General features: G+C 37.1%; 1 pseudogene; it reads right to left on the bottom strand.

Annotated features, from left to right (window-relative positions):
• Positions 1 to 15,309: 15,309 nt before the first annotated feature.
• On the bottom strand, positions 15,310 to 15,964 carry LOC101525336 (eukaryotic translation initiation factor 4E-like; annotated as a pseudogene).
• Positions 15,965 to 21,196: the final 5,232 nt, after the last annotated feature.

The following is a 21,196-nucleotide window of genomic DNA, read 5'->3' as shown; positions in this document are numbered from 1 at the left end:
TAAACAATAATTGAATAGAAAATGACCACTTCACCCATATGCAGTAAATTATAAACACATCATTAAAGCTATAGTAGTGTAGCACAATTAGCCATTGTTTGTTTGTCTTCCTCGTCTCTTTGCCTTTGTTCTTTTTTTTAAATCCCGTTCTCAACATTTATTTCACTAAGGAGACCTGGGAGACCATCTATTCTTCAACTTTGCATTCTCTGGGGTGGTACTGCATTCTCTGATGCTTTGAATCCTGATTGTGGTTTCTTCACACAAGTCAATACATCTGACAAGCATCCACCATCAGTTTCACTCTAGTAGCATTTTGAGAGAAAAAGATAAATTAGAAAGGGAAGACTTCTATAGCTCCCAAAGCACCAACTGGTTGATGGAATTGAGGGCATGGTGGGTAGGCAGAGAATGCAAGAAAGTGTGGAATCCAGTTAGAGGAAACCCTTAGGAAGTGCAATTGATTGGCAATTAACTTCTTATTGAGCAAATGCCATTGTAAATATAAATTTTGATCCCATACTTAATGATCTCTATTGTACCACTTTAAAAATGACGCTCTGATTTGATCTAAATGGACATTCTCGTGATCCCAAGGGAGAGTGCAAACCTCACTGATTTACATCTAAGTGTGGCTGAAGGTTTTATGCTGTGCCTCTGTATTGTTTCTTTCAGAAATTTGCTTCCTCCTGACGTTAGATCCCTATTAAAGTTCTTTCCATGGACCTTAGTGGGTTATCTGCAAACCTAGCCCTCATATGGAGCTGCAGTTCAATTTTATTAGATCTAATCAAGGTTTCCCCAAGGAGTAATTCCAGCATGACACCAAAAGAAGCAAATATTCCTCTGAGGAAAATTACTTTCATTGTTCTTTTAAAATCACTAATTTTCATGAAAAGATGAAGAGTGGAAGTAACTTGTGTAATTTTAAACTCTCAGGCTCTGACCAACACGATGTGTAAACTGTGGCTTAAAGTGTTACAAAGTTTTATTTTCTTGTAATTTAGAGAGAATATGCTCTTTCAATTATTTTAATGTGCTGTTTGAAGTCTGTTCAAGTTTGTTGTCCCTACTACACCAAAGCATTTGGAAGCTTAAGAGATGAACTTTTAAAGATCAGACATTCTTCTGAATGAAATGTGAATGCCACTGTAATGATGGAGGAAAATCATCACCATGAAGGATGAACTAAGGTGTAGGTGAGGCAGTATGTTGCTTTACCTGAGTCATGCTGTTTTGTCTAAGCTTTGCTCTTTCTGTCACTTGGAAATAAAGGAGCCTGAGTATAAACACACATTAATTACAAACCATAGGCAGCTCAATCTTCAATAGAAAAAAAAATCTGTTAAGTGTCATCATTTGACTTTTTTGGGATGACAGATATATGAAAATTTCAGTGTCATTTAAGTTAGAACATCATCTGTCTGGATTCAGACTACTCAGTTATCACCAAAAAAAAAAAAAAAAAAGACATGATTACCAGCACAGTCCCACACATACAAAGCTTCAGTAAAAAAACTATCTTGTGTAGGGGGTGGCAGTAGGCATTACCATTACAATGCTGCTGCTTCATTTACCGAACAAATAGTTAAGGAAACTACGGATATGCTAGGCACTGTTCTTAGTACTGAGCACATGGTAGTGAACAAAATAGACAAAATTTTCTTTCACGGAAAGAGTGAAGGAAGGGGAAAGAAAGTTTAGATGAATTTCGAGAGGTAATAGGATAGCATATAGTGCAGCCTAATCGAGAAAGTCAGCGACTGCATTTCAGGAAGAGGAAGACATGTGGCTCAGCAGAGTGCTATGATGTTGTTTAAAGACAAGCTGGAGATCAAGATGGCTGGACAGGGTGAGGAAACATTAAAAGCAGATGGAGAAGAATTACCAATAGAAAGTGGTAGGCTGACGGTGGAGAGACACCTGGGGATCTGTGGACATGCGCAAGTAGTGGGTACGGCGGAACAGCAGCCAACAGATACCCCAGCAACAATCAGGGCTCCACCAAGAAACCAGCGGAAGGGAGGTTGCTGGGAAAAGTGCTACATTGGGCATCACAGGACCCATTTATCTGTTCCCTATATGACACACATTAACAATGACACTTAGAAACTGGAAGGATAGAAAAGTACATTCCAGACTAATCGAAATGAAAAACGTAATGGTATAGTCATTTTAATATCAGATATATAAACTCCAACGTGAAAAGCATTGAATGAGATGAAGAAGGATACCACAGTAATGGTGAGTAAACATCCCACTAAATTCAATGGGCAGAGAGATGACACAGAAACTCAGCAAGGAAACAACAGAGCTCATCAACACATTTAGACAAATACACTTAATTGGTATCTACAGAACCTCTCATCCTACAGACATAGATTGTGCTTTTTTCTTCAGTACATGAAACCTTCTCCAGGACTGATCAGATTATAGCCACAAAACAAGCATAAGCCAATTTTAAATGTCGAAATCACACCATGCATCTTCTCAGATCATCCTGGAGTGAAAATGGACACCAGGAAGTCAAAATACCTTAGGAAATATGCAAATAGTTAGAAACTGAACAATATGCTGCTGAAGGAACAATGAATCGTGGAAGAAATCAGAGGGAATAAAAATCTTTTCTTGAAGAAAATGAAGGTATCGACACAAAACATCCAAACTGTGGGACAGAATCAAGGCAGTGCTAAGAAGAAAGTTCATTGCAAGTATTGTCTATATGAAAAAACTAGAGAGGCACCAGATAAGTGAGCTGTTATAGGAAAACATGTAAGATCAATGAATCAAAAAGCTGGTTCTTTGAGAAGATCAACAAAATAGATTCCCCACTAACACAAATAAAAAAAGAAGAGGAAGAAGAAATAAAAGAAAAGAAAAAAATAAAAAGGAGAAAGAGGGAGAAGACACGAATCAATAGAATCAGAGACAAAAAAGGAAATATCACAGTGTATCCATTGGAAATATATATATAATAATCGTAAACTATTGCTAGCATATATATCAGCAAGGCAAAAGACCCAGAAATCAGGTAGATTACTGGGCATATACAATTAACCAAAACGGAATCAGGAGGTAGTTAGAAATTTATATCAACATACAACCAGGAAAGAGATTGAATCAGTAGTTAAATCCCTCCCCACAAAGAAAAGTCCAGGACCAGATGGCTTCACTGGTGAATTTTACCAAATGCTTTAAGAAGAACTTACCCTAATTTTCCAAAACTATACAAAACAATAAAAAGGGAGGCAATCCTTACAAATTCTTTCTATGAAGTCAACATCACTTTAACACCAAAGCCAGATAGATACACAACAGAGAACTACACACAAATATTCAATGTGAACATAGATGCAGAAATCCTGAACAAAATACTAGCCAACAAAATCCAAAAATACATCAGATAGATCATTCACTCTAACCAGGTGGGATTTTTCCCTGGCAAGCATGGATGGTTTAACATTCACAAATCAATAAATATGACACTCTCCATGAACAAAATGAGGCATAAAACCACATGATCATCTCAATAGATGCAGAGAAGGCATCTGATAAAATCCAACAGCACTTCATGATAAAAACCCTCAGAAGACAGCCATAGAAAAAGCATTCTAGAATATAATCAATGTAATATGCAATCAAACCAATCCCAGCACCAATTCTCAGTGGCTGATTTTATCTCCTATTCCTATGAAAATCATCAATTACAATGCCTTTTTTACCACTTCAACGCATCATCCTCTATCTACAGCCACTTGATGCATTTTGACCATAGTTGATGAATGATCCATACTCCCTTTAGCTGTGCATTATCGCCTTCTCCTACTCCAGAGCATTACACCGCTCCTCTCTTCCGCATCAGCAGCTCTCACCTCTCTCCCAGATTATTCCTATAAGCCTATAAATACACAAAGACAAATAACACCTTGCCAAAATTTTAAGAAATACAAAATATTGGATCTACCATCCAGTTTCAACCCTGTTTCCTTAGGCTTTTTCATAATGAAAAGTATACAAAAGTTAGTTAATTCCTTTCCTTTGTCTTCTAAAACATTACATTCAGGCTTTCATCCAAAAATAATTGCAATTGAAAAATAGCATTAACTGCAATGTGGCTAAATCTAATGCTCAAATCTCAGTTCTTTTTTTTTTTTTTTAAGTTTTTTTTTCTTTATTTGAAAGGCAGATTTTGCAGAGAGAGAAGGAGAAACAGAGTGAGAGGTCTTCCATCCACTGGTTCTCTCCCCAAATGGTTGCAATGGCTAGAGATAGCAGCTGTGAAGCCAGGATCCAGGAGCTGCTTTCCTGGTCTCCCATGTGATTTCAGGGTCCCAAGGACTTAATTCATCCTCTGCTGCCTTCCCAGGCCATAAGCAGGGAGCTGGATTAGAAGTGAAGAAACCAGGATTCAAACCCATATGCATACGTGACACTGACATGGAAGCATGGGATCAGCTTGTTATGCCACTGTGCCAGCTCCTCAAATCTAAGTTCTTAACCATGTGATGATCAGTTATCAGCCAGCATAGTTATGTGATTTCATCATTGTGAAAATATCACAGAGTGCATTCACAAAAGCTAAGATGGTAACGACAGCACTACCGATATAATCTTATGGGACCACCATTTGTATATGTGGTGAATGAAAAATCTCTAAGTAAAGCATGTCTGTTTTATTAGACTTCTGGCATAGCCAGTATCTTAGCTTTCCTCCTCTGTTCTTTTCCTTACTCAGTTTCTTCTTACCTCCCACTAAATATAGAGGGGCTTAGTGCAAGGATCTCTTTCTCCTCTTACTCCTCTGGTGATGTCCTCTAGTTTCAGAGTTTTAAATATTTTCTATTCGATGATTCCAAAATTTATACTCTTGTTCTGAACTATCATATTCACTCTAGACTCACTGTTGGATATCCAAAAGTCAAGTGGATATCTAATAGTTCCCTTAAACATATCAAACCTAAAGCTAACTCCTAATCTTCACTCCAACATTCTCTTCCTATAGTCTTCCCAATTAGTAATCGGCAACTGAATTATTTCAGTTACTCATGCCAAAATCTTGGAATCATTTCTTATACAACCCGCATACAATTCAACAACAAAGCCATTGACTAGTTTTAGTATGTCCCATATGCTAAGCATATCTTGAGTCTAGATATACCTTCAATTCTCACTCCTCCGACTGCTACCATCCTGGCTTAATTGTCCACGTTATCTTGAGTAAATTCCCTAAGAGACACTTAACTGGTCTTATTTTTCACTTGGCTTCCTTGTAATCTATCCTCAACTCTAAGTCCAAAGTGATCCAGACAAATCAGAGAATTTCACCCTTCTACTCAAAATTACTCAGCTCACTTAAAGCAAAATGTTAAAGAAACCCAAATGGTTTACAAGATCTGACCCAATCTGGCAACAGTTGCTTAGCAAATCTGCATTGTGAGGACTGTAACATTTATTTTATTTACTTTTTTAAAAATTATTTATTATTTTTAATTCATTAATTACATCGTATTATGTGACACAGTTTCATAGGTACTTGGGTTCTCCCCACCCCTCCCCAAACCCTCCCACCATGGTGGATTCCTCCACCTTGTTGCATAACCACAGTTCAAGTTCAGTTGAGATTCCCCCATTGCAAGCATATACCAAACATAGAGTCCAGCATCTTATTGTCCAGTCAAGTTCAATGGCTTCTTAGGTATACCCTCTCTGGTCTGAAGACAGAGCCAGCAGAGTATCATCCCAGTCAATTGAAAGCTCCAACATACCATCAGCAAAAATTTACATCATTATGGAATTAATTGACATAGTAATGAGTAACCAATATGTTAAAAGTAAATGCAAGTTCTTAACCACCGTCTGTGACCACCTCATTGACATTTCAATTTTAGTTTATACACAACATATAACATTCAAAACATAACATGTTATACATAACATCATATCATCTTAAATTAAGGCAAACATGTGGTATTTAACCTTTTGTGATTGGCTCATTTCCCTTAGCATTATGGTTTCCAGTTTGGCCCATTTGGCCACAAAGAACTACATTTTGTTTTTTTTAATAGCTGAGTAGTATTCCATGGAGTAGATGAGCCATAGCTTTCTTAAACTGACTTTAAGGATTTAACTATACAATGTGCAACAAAACAAACACAACTAGAGGACACAGTGAGTGAAACAGCCTTATACAGAAGGACAAATACTGTGTTCTCCCTTATAAATGGAAAAAAAAAAGAAAGAAAACAAGGCTTTTGTGTATCAGTATTACAAAATATATGGTTTTGAAAGTGACCCAGTGGAAGAAACACGGTGTGTTTGTGTGTATGTGTGTTTCTCTGCATCTCTGTAAACTCTGCCTTTCAAATAAATAAATCTTTTTGTAAAGTTTTTTTTATACTTTTGTCAAACCAGTGGTTAAATACTATACTCTTACAGTTCTAATGATATATGATTATTTTACAATAAATTGTATATGAACAAAACTGGTCATTTTTCCTTTCAATTATTGTTTACAGTCATTGTATAATTTCTACTACATTGCTTTTTTTCTCAAAAAAAAAAGGAGAATATGTCATTGAAACAATTAAAAGAAAGCATGGGCCCAGCACTGTGGCCTCGTGGCTAAAGTCCTCTCCTTGAATGCGCCAGAATCCCATACGGATGCTGATTTTAATCCCAGCAGCCCTGCTTCCCATCCAGATCCCTGCTTGTGACCTGAGAAAGCAGTCGAGGACGACCTAAAGCCTTGGGACCCTGCACCCGCGTGAAAGAACCAGAAGAAGCTCCTGACTTCGGATTGGCTCGCCTCCAGCCATTGAGGTGACTTGGGGGTGAACCATCAGAAGGAAGATCTTCCTCTCTGTCTCTCCTCCTCTGTATATATACCCAACTTCGCAGTAATAATAAATAACTCTAAAAAAAAAAGTAAGCAAGACAGTAAGGATAAGGGAGGGTGGGAGGAATGGAGAGAGAGTAGGTAAAGAAATATAATGTTTTTAAAACTGAATCTACAAAAATGTAAGAAAATTTCCCCTTTTACAAATAAGAATTGGGAGCAAAAAATTTTAATTTAAAAATTTTCAGTATTCTTGTGAAAGTGTAATTAGAGTCAATACTTAATGAAAGTGAATGTGCACACTATGACAGCAACTTTGCTTTCATGTTCATACCTAACAACATTCACACCTGTGTAGAGAGTGACACCCTGTTGCTGTGCATAACAGGGTTACTTATGATAAGCAAAGAATGGCTATGGGAAAAAAAATGGGATGAGGAAGAGATGATATGTAAATCTTGGTATGTTGCACAATGAAACATTGATTAGTCAGGAAACCACGGCTACATGAATCAATATGAAGACTACACTCAAGTTTCCATGAGTATTAATTTTTATTTCCCAAACTGGGTCGTATGATCCTATTGGTCCTCAGAGCTTCTGTATATCTGAAATACATGAAAAATGTTTATTTTTCCTTATTGTAACTTTTAAATTCAGTAAATGAATGTGCAACCAGTTAAGAGGAAGAGTTTTCCAGAGGTGGGGAATGATTGGGCATAGTGACAGATACAGACAGTGGAGTCTGGGGTTGAGAAACATAATTACCATCTCCATCCTCTGCACATCCACTGCCTCTGCAGGGAGAAGAGGTTTAGGTTTTCATCATCTCAATAGCTTCATCAATTGCTTTCTCTTCCTCATTAGAGCCTTGTTCACCTCAGTTCATCTTTTGTAATACTGAGTGGTTTGTGTAAACTCAAAACTGCCAATGTCAGTTTCTGTGCTTGCAAAAATTTAAACAGTTTTTCACTGCTTATATAGTGAACACAAGCAGATTTCTTAACAAAGGGCCCTCTGGAATGTGGATTCAAGCAACCTTTCGAGTGTCTCAGCCCAAAGACCTCCATGCCCAGTCCAGCATTTTTTCCCAGGCTCCTCATTCACATTCAACGTGAGACACAGTATATGTAACTATTACAGAAAGTCAAGGGAGCAAGTCCTTTCTTCCTTTGTACTTCTGTCAAATTGTGCACACCCAGCTCTGTTAAACGGCCATATTGTATCATATTTTTTGAAGTAGCTTTATCTACAGTGGTAGTTACTGAAAGTCAAGGATAGTGCTTATTATTCTTTCTGTGGTTTGTCCATACTAAAATCTTCTCATCTTCAACACTTAATAATTTCCAGAAAAAAGAGAAGATGCAGGTAATATTTTGTTCAAGTTATTTAGGAGTAGTCAAGAGTTGACCTATTTGTTTCTATAGGAAAGTCAAATTTACAGAGAGAAGGGGAGACAGAGACAAAGATCTTTTATCCACTGGTTCACTCCCAAATGGCCAATGGCTGCATCTGAGCCGATCTGAAGCCAGGATCCAGAGCCTCCTTCGTGTTCCCCACATGGATGCAGCGTTCCAAGGCTTTGGGCCATCCTCTTTTGCTTGCCAAGGTCACAAGCAGGGCGCTAGATGGGAAGTGGAGCAGCTGGGACACGAACTGGTGCCCGTATGGGATCTTGACACATGCAAGACGAGGGATTTTAGCCTAGGCTCCATATCGGGCCCTGTATTACTTTTTGTTCTGAGAAAACATACAAGATGATGTGGCTCCCCCTCCTTCTCTCTCAAGATTTGCACTGGTAAGTTCTTCAAATACTTGCTATCAGCATGGGACCATATTAAAATGAATGTGAACTCTATCAGGGTTATAACACTTGCTCAGTCAAGTCTATTTGCTATAGTGTTAAATCTTTGAGTACCAAATTATGTTATAACTTAAGAGATGAGTATTTGCTTACCTACTGGTTACTAGGATAACTGATGATAATAGCTTACATGTTGAAAATATATTAGCTTGAGTATTGACTCAAAATTGGACAAATTCTACATTTCAAAAATCACTAGCTATTATTCAAACTCTACTTTCAAGTAGTTGGAATATTAAAACTGGCTTTAAAAACCAAATCCACAAAGTACTCCAAGAATTGTAAATCATTCTTCAATTGTCAGTCCCAACTTTAATTCAGAAACAAATCAAGAGACTTTCCAGTTATTTAAGCTTAAATGTGTCAACCCAACTTCAGACTTAGGGGAAAACACCAAAAAGAAACAAAAATGTGACAACACTTGCCCTTTCTTTTTCAAGGAAGCTTTCTTACACATTCTCTGAGAATCAAGCAAACTGGACTACTAGTTATTATTCACTGAGGTGAGAGGGAAGCTGATGAATTGAACAGAGCTAGGCAGTCAAAACACCAAACTTCCATTTAGACGCCTGAATTTCCCCCCACCCAATTTTCTGAGGTGGTTAAGTCCATCTTCTGGATTATTTCTCAACTGAATTATGATATTGTTACCATGTATGTTTTATTTCTCTTTTTTCCCTTTTTTACTGTCTTTACAATTTACTCTAACTGAATGAAAAATAAAGACAAAACATAAAGCATGTGAATTCTCAGTTCTTCCTCTCCTTTAACTACACACACTAAGCACAGCCTTGCCCTATACCTCCTCCTATAGAATTTTATGGGATGGCAGGATCAGCCAGCAATCTTTCTAAATTCCATTCAAACAATTGCCAGTCATCTTCTTACTTGTGAGAAATAGAAACATTCAGAATACTGCATATCACGACTTGAAGCTACATGTTCTTTTGGGTCTGCTGGACAAGATAAAAACCTCAAAGCAAAATTTCCCAAATCAGTAATCAGAAGGAAGTCAGCGTTAGTTTGCATTTTTTCCCTTTATCCTTTCAAGATTTCTCCAAACATTTCACTGGAATGAGGTAGAAATTTCACAACTTAGTTATAATGATCAAGTTTACAAATGTTTATTAACTTAGGAAAATAGTGTAGGATGTTAATTGCAATTTGTGTTAATTTCAATATACCCATTTGGAAATTAGTTTATAATATTCTGCCTTTAATAAGCTTGAGCTAAAAGTAATTCATTATAGACAAATAAAGTTGAAGATTTGGTAAGAATAAGAGAAAAACCAAATTTTTAATATAAACATATGTGAACTGTTTATATTTCTTGCCACATACATGTACTGCTTATGTAAATGTTTTATTAAATGTTTTTTCAAACTTAATGACAGACATTTTGAAATAATTTTTCTCATGAAAAAGCTAGAAGGAATTAAACAACTTTGTCTAAAATTTCCAGAAATGTCATATTAGGGAAAAGAACTGGAACCCAGTATATCAGTATTTTCCTGTCCATGTCTACTCTACCACCATAGTTAGATTTGGCTACAAGTAAATTTAACTTTACAGTATCTACCTCAGGATTTTCTTTGTATTTTATTCCTGGATAGTTAATGTTTATTTTATTTTATTTGAGGCATCTTTTAACCAAATACTATGTTTTTTTCCCCAAATGTTTTTCCCTTGTGACAACTGAAGCCAAAGTGATGATTAAAACAAATTTTTAAGAGTTTTTCCACAATCAGGGTCATTGATGACATTTCCATAAATCACACATAATCTCAACACAAACCATCTTACAAAGAAGCCTCACTCTAATAACCATAATATACAGAGGTTAAAACAGCACTGTTGTATTTATCTTTCACTGCACAGCCTACTGAAATCAAATTTCTGTCATCAACAATTATTAATCATTCATATGCCCTGCAGAGAATTTTAATAAAGCATATTATGAACCTGGGTTGGTAATGGTATGAGAAAGACACAAACGTGATTCCAATTTATAAAAAGAGATGGTGTCCCTATTACTCTGCCACATCTGTTTGCCACATGTTCATAAATCATATCAATGTTTGAACATTTCTTCTAGCACCTTCTTGCCACATCATTTTTATAGTTCATAATTCGATGCCTTCTGCACACACACACACACACACACACACTCACAAAAGTTTCTCATTACACTTCATGCTTGAGAGTGCACCTAGCCAAGTATTAAGTCAAGAAACTGCAGATAATGATCTGGTGCCAAAAGTCCCTCCGTTTTCTTGATATTTGGGTACAATAAATAAAACTGGCATTACAAATTCCTAGTTTACAGGTGTGGCAATTTGACGACTTGGATGTCTGTCTTTGCTAAGCCCATAAGGAAGTTGCATTTGAGTTTAAATCCATGATACAGAATTGCCAAAACAAAACCTAGCTGCTAACTTGGAGAAAGATATTTTTCCTGTCATTGGCCTCCTTGGATACTCCGTGTGCAGTCCTCCGCTCAGTTTCATTTTCCAGTGATCTTAGTGCGTATCTACACACAGCACAATGATTCTCTTTCGTAGATTTGCCATTTGAGAAAAATCATGGTACTTGTAAGGAAAGAACAAAAGGTATCAAAGCTATATCTTGAAGATAGGCTATGTGATCTATCATTTTGTTTAATGGAAGAAAAGCAAATGAGTCTGCAAAGTAAGTCACATTGGTTATGTGGGATCATAAATATGATGTCGGTGTGGCCGATTAGCACTCCCCACCTGTTGCTTCAAATATACTGTACCTCTGAATAGATATAATTAGACACATGCATAGAAAATGAAAGCTTGGGCTCGGCGGCGTGGCCTGGTGGCTAAGGTCCTCGCCTTGATCCCATATGGCCGCTGGTTCTAGTCCCGGCAGCTCCACTTCCTCTCTATCTCTCCTCCTCTCAGTATATCTGACTTTGTAATAAAAATAAAATAAAAATCTTTAAAAAAAAAAAAGAAAATGAAAGCTTAAATACAAAAGGAAACGATATGGTGCTATAAATGACGAGAGTCAATCTGAAGCTGTTGCACTGGGTAGGAACTACTGTCAAATGGCCTTTCAAGAGGCTGTGTGACTGAGACTTTGAGTCAAGAAATTGTTACAAAAACTGGCTGATAGAACCAATAGAACTGGGAAAGTCAGGTATAAACCACCCACAGTTGTTATATTCACAACCCTGATGCCTGGGAAGCAATTTTCTACACAGAAATTGTCAAAGTCTGCTGTTTGAAACACTCAAGGAAACAGACCAGAAGTCTCAACAATCATGAGAATTCATGTTAAAATCAGTAGTAAAACAGAACATGTGAAGCTAAATTTTCTTTAAATGTTCAAAGCTATAAGCAAGGAATAAATTAAAATCATAAGGATAATATCTTCTAAAAAAGGAGAGAGAGAAGAAGATGACGCCCACCCAGTAGGGGTGAGCGCTTGGACTGGCAGTCGGGATGCCTGCATCCTCTTTCAGAGTGCCTGAGTTTTATCACCAACCTCAACTCCTGACACAAGCTTCCTGCAAATGCAGACATTGGTAGGAAGCAATGACGGCTCTAGTCTTTGGGTTCCTTCTCGATGGGGAGAAGACCTGGTTTGAACTTCCAGGTCTCAGCTGTAGTCTGGCCCAATCCGAGGCTGTTGCGGGCATTTGGGAATGAATCAGTCATAGAAGATTTCTCTCTATCTTTCTCTGTCTCTCCCTATTTGTTTCTTAAGTGAAAACATTTAAAATTTTAAAAAGAGATAGTTTTGAAAAAATAAATGTAGTGCTAGAGACAAAAAAAATACAAATTGAAAGGAAAACTCAGTGTAGGAACTAACCAATAAAACGCAAATGAAGATAAACTCAGCAAATGTAAAAACAGATGTGAGAAATTCAGCAAAATGTAAGATAAATAGATATGAGAGAACTCCAAAAAGTCTGTGATGTATATCAAAGCAAAGGTATTTGTTTTGATTTAAAAAAACTAAATCCATGCAAAGATTTTATTGGTAACACATTTTTTTCATGAATATTTTGAAGACGCTCGTTCAAAAGGGAATTTATTAACACATTAGATTCTCAGAGTCATGGAAAATGCATAAGCATTACCACACAACTCTCATGTTAATATGATATTAATACAAACAGAACAGAATCAATGTAACTCATAGGTATATTTTTTAAATATTTATTTTTATTGGAAAGGTAGATTTAGAGGGAGAAGCAGAGACACAGAGAGAAAAATCTTATATCTGTTAAATCATTACCCAAATGGCTGCAATGGCCTGACGTGAGCTGATCCAAAGTTAGGAGTCAGGAGCTTCTTCTGGGTCTCCCATGTGGGTTCAGAGTTCCAAGGCTTTGAGCCATCCTCCACTGATTTCCCAGGTCATAAGCAGAGAGCTGGATGGACAGCAACCAGGACACGGACCAACACCCATATGGAATGCTGGTGCTTACAGATGGAGGATTAGCCAGTTGAGCCACCCCACTGGTCCCAATAGGTACAATTTTAACAGTATAAAAATACTTCCCTTCCTTCACCTCCTCCGTCTCTCCCAGATGCAGAGAATGTTATGTGTTTTTCATATTTGTGGTAGTTAGTATGTGCAGATATACTTTTATGATCTGTGATTATATTAATATTTGCTATGTATGAATGAAATAGGCATCTTTTCATTTGACTATTGTTTATAGCACTTGCCTATATTCCTGCTGAACTGTGATCATTTCATTTTTCACTTGTTGAACTCTTTAGTGGCCCATTAAATATGTTATCCCAAACTTAATTGTCATCTTAAAAATTGAAAAAAGTAAAAGAAGGAAGGAAGCAAAGATGGGTGGATGGAAGGGGAAGGGAGGAAGAAAGGAGAAAAAAGCAAGTATCATTATATTCTTACAACTGTACCTGTGAACTACATTGAATTTGCTCTCTTTGCATTAGTATCACATTAAATGACCAAAGAATTCTGCTGTTGCAGTTATTCTACATTTGCTGTGACCCTGAGAATCTAATGTATGAATACATTTTCTTTTCAACTATTGATTGTACCTAATGGGAAACAACAGTAAATGCAGACTATTCACTAGTGCCTATTTCGCTGAAGCCCTTCATCCGTTTTCTTTCTCCCATGCTCAAGCCATTTCTGTGCATTTCCCCTTACCAAACAGCACAGGACTTCATGACAAATCACTGTATAAATATTATTTTGCACTAAATCAAAGACAGCAGTATTTTATAAAGTGGCTTGAAAATTGCACCTTCTTCTGCAGATAGAACCCTTTAAGTTCCAGATGGTTTCATTTCAGCATTTTGTTGCTGATCTGCCCATGACGTTTGCCCGGACAAAGTTTAAAACACCTCTTCACATGTTTCTTGAAGTAGCCTTTTGATACTAAGGAAACTTCTCCATATACAACCCGGAAAAGATAATGCCATGCAAACCATAAATAAAATGGCCTTAGCTAAACTTGCATCAGGAGACTTCCAGCTTGAAGCAAGGCTTATTTTTTTTAATCCCCCTCAAGCAAAACACAACAAAGAAGATAGCTGAAAAATGAAGACACAGGGTGTGGTTCTGCTTTTATATTAAAATCATCACAGATCAATTAAATAAGAAGAGAGGGCCAAGATATTGATATTTTCTTGCACAAAATTCCTGTTTACTCCAACTTTGTGTCATATTCTTGGATCCTTCACTGATATTATAGGAGAAAAAAAAACAAAAGCAAAACAAATGAGGAACTGAAATCAGAACCACTAATGTTATCAAATAGGGAAACAAAATCTAGCAGCCATCAGCAAAAGTTCAACAAAGATGATGCTATAAAAAGAAACAAGGTCAATTGCCAGAAAACTATGCATCCTCCTCTTTCAAACCAGCAAAATATGCTCCTGCATACAATGGAACAGAAACAGTATTTTTCATGTAAGGTATAGAAATGCAAGTTCTTTTTTGAATATTGTGGATGGGTAAACTGTGTGTGTAATTGTGTTAAATTATTATGGAGTGGGCCAGGAACACACATGGATTGTGGGGACGATGTATACTCTGTAATTCTTTGATTGGGATAGTGGACATAACCAAAAATTAAAAAAAAAATGAACACAGAAGTACAAGGCAAAGGTGAATGAGACGTCTTCTATATCTTAGCAACATTTAGCTGGAAATAAAATTTAGACGCAGTCCACTCTGCTTTTGAAGAGGCTTTGGTTCAGCTCCCAAATCTCGATTGCTAGACACAGCTTCCAACGAGAATACTCAAAAGGTGACTTCTTAAACAACGAACCTATTTTTTTAAAAAAAGATTTATTTATTTTCATTGCAAAGTCAGATGTACAGAGAGGCGGAGAGACAGAGAGGAAGTTCTTCCATCCATTGATTTACCCACAAGTGGCCGTAACAGCCAGAGGTGAACCGATCTGAAGCCAGAAGCCAGGAGCCTCTTCCAGGTCTCCCACATGGGTCCATTGTCCCAAGGCTTCAGGCTGTCCTCAACTGTCTTCCCAGGCCACAAGCAGGGAGGCTAGATGGGAAGCAGGGCTGCTGGGATTAGAACCCGTGCCCATATGGGATCCTGACGTATGCAAGGCGAGGACTTTAGCCACTAGGCTACCGTGCTGGGTCCCACAACAAACCTATTTTTAGTGGTAGGAGCCACTCTTAGCAGCTGTGTTTACATGGGACTAATAATCAGCCACTATCTTTGGAGGAAGTCCTAACTTTCCGTGTTACCCTTCCTTTGTGTGTAACAGCTTCTCTGTCTTCACATTCAATAGTCCATATTGCTGTCTTATCACCATTAGCTCTAACATTAACAACTGCTCATCACAGTAGCCATCCAAATATTCTCCAATAAGGCACAGCAGTGTCTCTAGCCAAAAGTGATTGAGGTCATTTTGTCTCTGCTGTTTGTTCAATGTAATTAGCCATCGTCCTCCCCACTTGTTTTTCTCATCTTCCCACTTAGGCTCATACTGAAAAAGTGAGTAGTCACAGCCAGGCATTAAATTACTAGACAAGTGGATATGGTTGTTCAGAGCCCCGAAGTCTTCAACAGTAACCAACTTGGAGATCAGTCAAAGGTTTGCTTGCCAAGTTTTGCTTTCATCATTTTTAAAAAACTAGAGTGCCCATTTGTTCTGCAGAGAATATTTAATATAGTGTTTAGGGTTAGCAACCTCCTGATTAGATTTTGTTTTCTCCTCTTCTGTAGGAGGGGGATTAGAAGCAGGGGTGGCTTCCAGTTCCACAGTCGCCATCTTAGATAGATGTTGACATTGGTATTTTTCTTTCTTTTTTTTTTTTTCTGACACTGGTACTTTTTTTTTAATTGGTCTTCTCCCCCCCGGCTGTAAGCAACTTGCAGGGAGAAAAGCAGCCAAGATGAGTGAGCATTTTTGACTTGGATAATGCCAAATTTCTATTAACTGTACCAATATGTCAACATGGCTGCATATTTTATTTTCTTTTTTAAAAGACACACGAGGAAGGCAGGGAATGCTGCAGAGAGTATGTGGGGAGAGCTGGAATGGGTGTGGCTCTGTTGAGCTAGGCCTTAGTACCTGCTGCTGAGTATCAGAACTTGGAGGTCGGTCTTGTTAGGTTGGGCTACAGCATGCCTTGGCACACACAGGATCCGTGGCTGGCAATCGGTCAGGTAGGGGAACATGAAAAACTTCCTTGCTAGGTTGGAAAGCAGAACAGGTTGGCAACTCTTCTTGCCAAGCTTTGCAACATATTCCTGGGCCTGTGTGTGGATGCACTAAAGTGGACTTGGTCATCCATCAGAGTGTGGAAAGATTTTTCTCAACTTGGTGCAATAAAGCTGACATTGTCACAAAATTATCAGACCTCTCAAGTATCACCCTCAAACCGTTTTCGCCCATATGATGGTGCTCTAAGGCATCATCAAATAAACATCTCCCACCCCTTAGGCTAATATATTTTGGTGGAAAACAGTGGCCTCTTCATCTCCTCTCCACCCCACCGATGGACATGTGAGACAGAAAAGAGCTGAAACGTTGGTCACATCTATCTTCCTCCATACTTTGACCCTCCCCACCCTGATCGGAGGCTCTCATGGGTGTGCATCCAACTGAACTTTGTAAATAATATTAAAAATAAAATAAAAATTGTATTAGTCACCATTGACTTTAAAATATTTATATAAAATAAATAAATATGCTTATATAAGATATTTATATAAAAGAAATATTTATATAAAGATAAAATTTATATAAAAAATAAATTTCATGTGTTACATACCCAGTTTTAAGAGCAAGCTATTTTCTCACCCTACCCTCACTCCCTTCCCTCTCCTCCTCCCTTTCTTATTTTTCTTTTAAGTTTTACAGTGGCAAAATTTTCCATTCACTTTAAAATTGCAAACTTAACACTCTACTAGATAAATAATTCAACCTAGTAATTAGAAAAAAACATTGTTCCTCTAGAATATAGACAAGGGCTATAAATCAACACCAAATCTCAAGATATCAATTTTGCTTACATACTTACCTTTTTTGTACTCTCTTATCAGCTACCACAAATCAGGGAAAATGTTTCTTTTAGGGAATAGCCATTTTTTTCACTACACATAATTGTTTCAAATTCTGTCTATTTTGTTGAGAAAGACAGGATTTCATTCTTTTTATTGTTGGGCAGTATTCTATTGCATACATCTGAAATAATTTCATTATCCACTCATGAGATGATGGACATCTGAGTTGATGCCATGTATTTAGCATTGTCAGTTGAGCTATTATAATCATGGGGGTACAGATAACTCTTTCATATGATGATTTCACTTCCTTAGGGTAAAATCCCAGGAGCGGAAGGGTTGGGTCATGAAGGATCACATTTCATTTTTCTGAGCAACCTCCTTACTACGTTCTATAATGGTTGTTCTCATTTACACTCCCTGTGACAGTGTACTCAGACACCTTTGCCCCCCATATCCTTGCTAGCATTTGCTAGTTTTTGGTTTTTGGATGATCACCGTTATAACCAAGATAAGGATAAACTTCATTGTGGTTTTTATTTACACCTCCCTGAAAGCTAGTGATCCCGATTATCATTTCATGTGTCTGCTGGTCATTTGTATCTCATTCTTCAAAAAACAATGCCCATTAAAATCAATAGCCTATTTCTTAATTATATTTTGATTTTTGTTGCTATTGAGTGTCTTGGGCTCCTTATATTATCCCGGATATTAATCCTTAATTAGATGAAGAGTTTTCAAGTACTTCTTCAGCTCCATCAGTTGTCTCAACTCTGTTCAGAGTTTGCTTTGCTGTGCAGAGGCTCTTCTGCTTGACATAATCCTATATGTCTATTTTTGCCTTTATGGGCTGTGATACTGGAATCTTTTCCAAGTCTTTGCTTAGGTGAATGCCATCGTGTGTCTCCCTGTGTTTCCCTCTAGTAATCTGAGAGTTTCAGGCATCCGATTTAGATTCCTGGTCCACTGTGATTTCATTTTTGTATAGAACGTAAGGCAGAGGTCTTGTTTTACATTCCAGATGTAGAATTCCATTTTTTCCAACACCATTTGTTGGAAAGTGTCCTTTCTCCGGGGAGTGATTTTTGCTCATTTGTCAAATGTTAGGTTGGTTGTAAATCTGCATTAATTTCTGGAGTCTAATGTGTTCCATTGGTCCACAGATCTATCCTTGTGAAAGTACCAGGATTTTTATTACAAATGCTTTGAAATATCATCAAATCTGGTATTGGGATGCCTTCTTTTATTATTTAGGATTGCTTTATAAATCAGAGAATCTTGTTTCTTCATATGAATTTTAAAGTAGTTTTTCTAGTCAGAGAAATGTCTTTGCATTTTAAATAAGATCCCACTGAATCTGTAAATTGCATTGGATGGTATGGACACTTTGATGATACTAATTCTTCCAATACATGAAAATGAAAGATTTTTCCAGTTTCTATGTCTTTTAATAGTCATTTCCTTGACATTTTGCAATTGTTATTGCAGAGGCTTTTCACATCCTTGGTTAAATATGTACCAAGGTATTTATATTTGTTGCTGTTTTGTGGATGGGACTGATCTTACAAGTTGTTTCTCAACTCTGGCATTGTGTTTTTGTGTACATGCTTTGTGTGTATTGATTTTATATCCTATACTTTGCCAAATTCTCCCAGAAGTTCCAGTATTCCTTTTGTATAATTTTAGTTTCCCTGTGTATATGATCACATTATCTGCAAAATGGGATTATTTGACTTCCTCCTTTTCCATTTCCTCAGAACTGTACTGAATAGAAATGTTTAAAGTGAGCACCATTGTCTGGTTCCAGATCTTAGTGAAAATGCTTCCAGCTTTTCTTCACTCAGGAGGATACTGGCTGTGGGTTTTTCATATATTGTCTTGATTGTGTTGTGGAATCTTCCTTCCATACCCAATCTGTTTGTTTATTGTCATGAAAGGATGTTTTATTTTATCAAATCTCATCTCTACACCTATTGAGATGTGGCTTTTTCTCCTACTACTTGTTTATATGATATATAATATTTATTGATTTATGTATGTTGAACCACCGCTGCATACCATGGATAAATCCCACTTGATCTGGGAGAATGGTCGTTTTGATGTACTGTTGGACTTACTTAGCTAACATGTTGTTGAGAACTGTCATATCTATACTCATAAGAGATGTTGGTCCATATTTCTTTCTTTTTCTACTTAGCTGTCCATATCTTATTTCACTGAATATGGTTTCTAATTCATGCTCCTTTTCCAAACCCCAGAAACTTTTAAAACATGTGTGTTTGGTCACTTGAAGATATTCCATCAATTGCTATCACTATTTGTGATTTTTCTATTTTTTTCCCAAAACATTCCAGTTTTGTCTTCTAGTTCAGATAGTCTCTTTACTGATTTCCTGTGTCTACTAAGACTTTGCACTTTATTCTTTATTGATGTGCTGATTCCTCATTTCTAAGATTTTACTCTCATATCACTTCACTATCTATTTCCCAGCAGAATTTCTTATCCATGTTGTATATGGATTTTTAAAAAACTCACATATTTGCTTCTCCCTGTGTTTTGAGTAATCTTATGATCATCCTTCTGAATTTCTTTTCAGGCATTTCATCAATCTCTTTATCTTCATATTCTAATATTGAAGTATTTTGTATTCCTTCTGGAGAATCATGTTATCTTCTGTATGTATGTCTTATATTTCAACATTTGTGTCCCTGTGGAAACATTTTTTCAGTTTCTCCTTTGAGTACTTTTATATTTGAAATGTACTCTTTTTTAAAATATATTTTTATTTTGAATTTTTGAATTATGTGGTGCAATTTCGTATAGACTGGGATTCTTCCCTGTAACTTTGACCCCTCGACAGATTTTCTCCATTTTGCTACAATAGTACAGTCCTTTGTATCCAGATGTGGGGGTATAATGCATCATGCATCCCTGCTTCCAGACAAAAGATGAATCCTCAATGAAACTGTTGGAAATGTGTAGACAATGGGATGCTGAACTGTCTGACATTGTCTGTACCAGCATGTTGTGGTACACTTAAATAAGAGACTGATGGAATTATGATTCCTACAGTATCTGCTCTTTTAGTGAATATCTGGAGGTATGTACCAGGTGGGGACAGAGAGCTCTGACCAGTGCTTGACACTGGAGCAAGAATTATCCACAGTAACACCCAATTGGACAAGGTAGATGCCCTCTGTCATCAGCTGGGGGCTGGGGGGCCAAGGAAGGATTTAAGTAAGTGTTAATAATTAAATTAATGACTAATAATAGACAGTTATTTTCCTGTTCTCTGTTGGGCATATTTTCTCTCCCCAAATATTTTAATAAAAATTTGGTTACTCTGCCAACAGTCTTTTGTTAGTGAAAAATTGGGAAATTAACAGGGTGCTAAGTATACAGAGAAGGAAAGTTTGAAGAAGCAAGGCAAAGTTAATTGGGACTGGGACTGGGACTTCAGGGATTTCTGAACCTTAAAGCCTTTCCATTTTCCTACCATGCTAAGGAATACCTGATAATCTGTTGCATGTCCTAAATTTCCCAGGATATACATAATAAGGAGCTAAGCAAATACATTTGTTTACCATAATACATTGGCAAACATGAGCTTCTAAGGAATAGTATAATCAATTCTTCCTTCCAGTCCTACAATAATTTAAATAAATTATTCACTAAGCAATGACATATGAGTAAGTTTTGATGTTACATGAGTAATGAGTTAAAACATTTAGCATGGGAGTATTTAGTCTTGTTGTTAGGATAGTTGCCTGTCAGGGTTCCATTCCCAGCTCTGGCTCCTGATTTTAGCTTCTCACCAATGCAAACACATGGGAGAGAGTTTTAACGGCTGAAGTACTTAGGTTCCTGCCACTCACATGGTTAGCTTGAAAGGTATTGCCTGCTCATGGCTTAGGCCTGGTGCAGAACCAGTTATTGCAGGTATTTTGGGAGTGATCTGGTGGTTAGGAATTTGCTCTTTTTTTTCTCTCTGCTT

Source organism: Ochotona princeps, chromosome 9, assembly GCF_030435755.1.
Source record: "Ochotona princeps isolate mOchPri1 chromosome 9, mOchPri1.hap1, whole genome shotgun sequence".
Classification (NCBI taxonomy): domain Eukaryota; kingdom Metazoa; phylum Chordata; class Mammalia; order Lagomorpha; family Ochotonidae; genus Ochotona; species Ochotona princeps.
The sequence above is the reverse complement of the archived record's forward strand: the minus strand, read 5'-3'. Positions and strand labels throughout refer to the sequence as shown.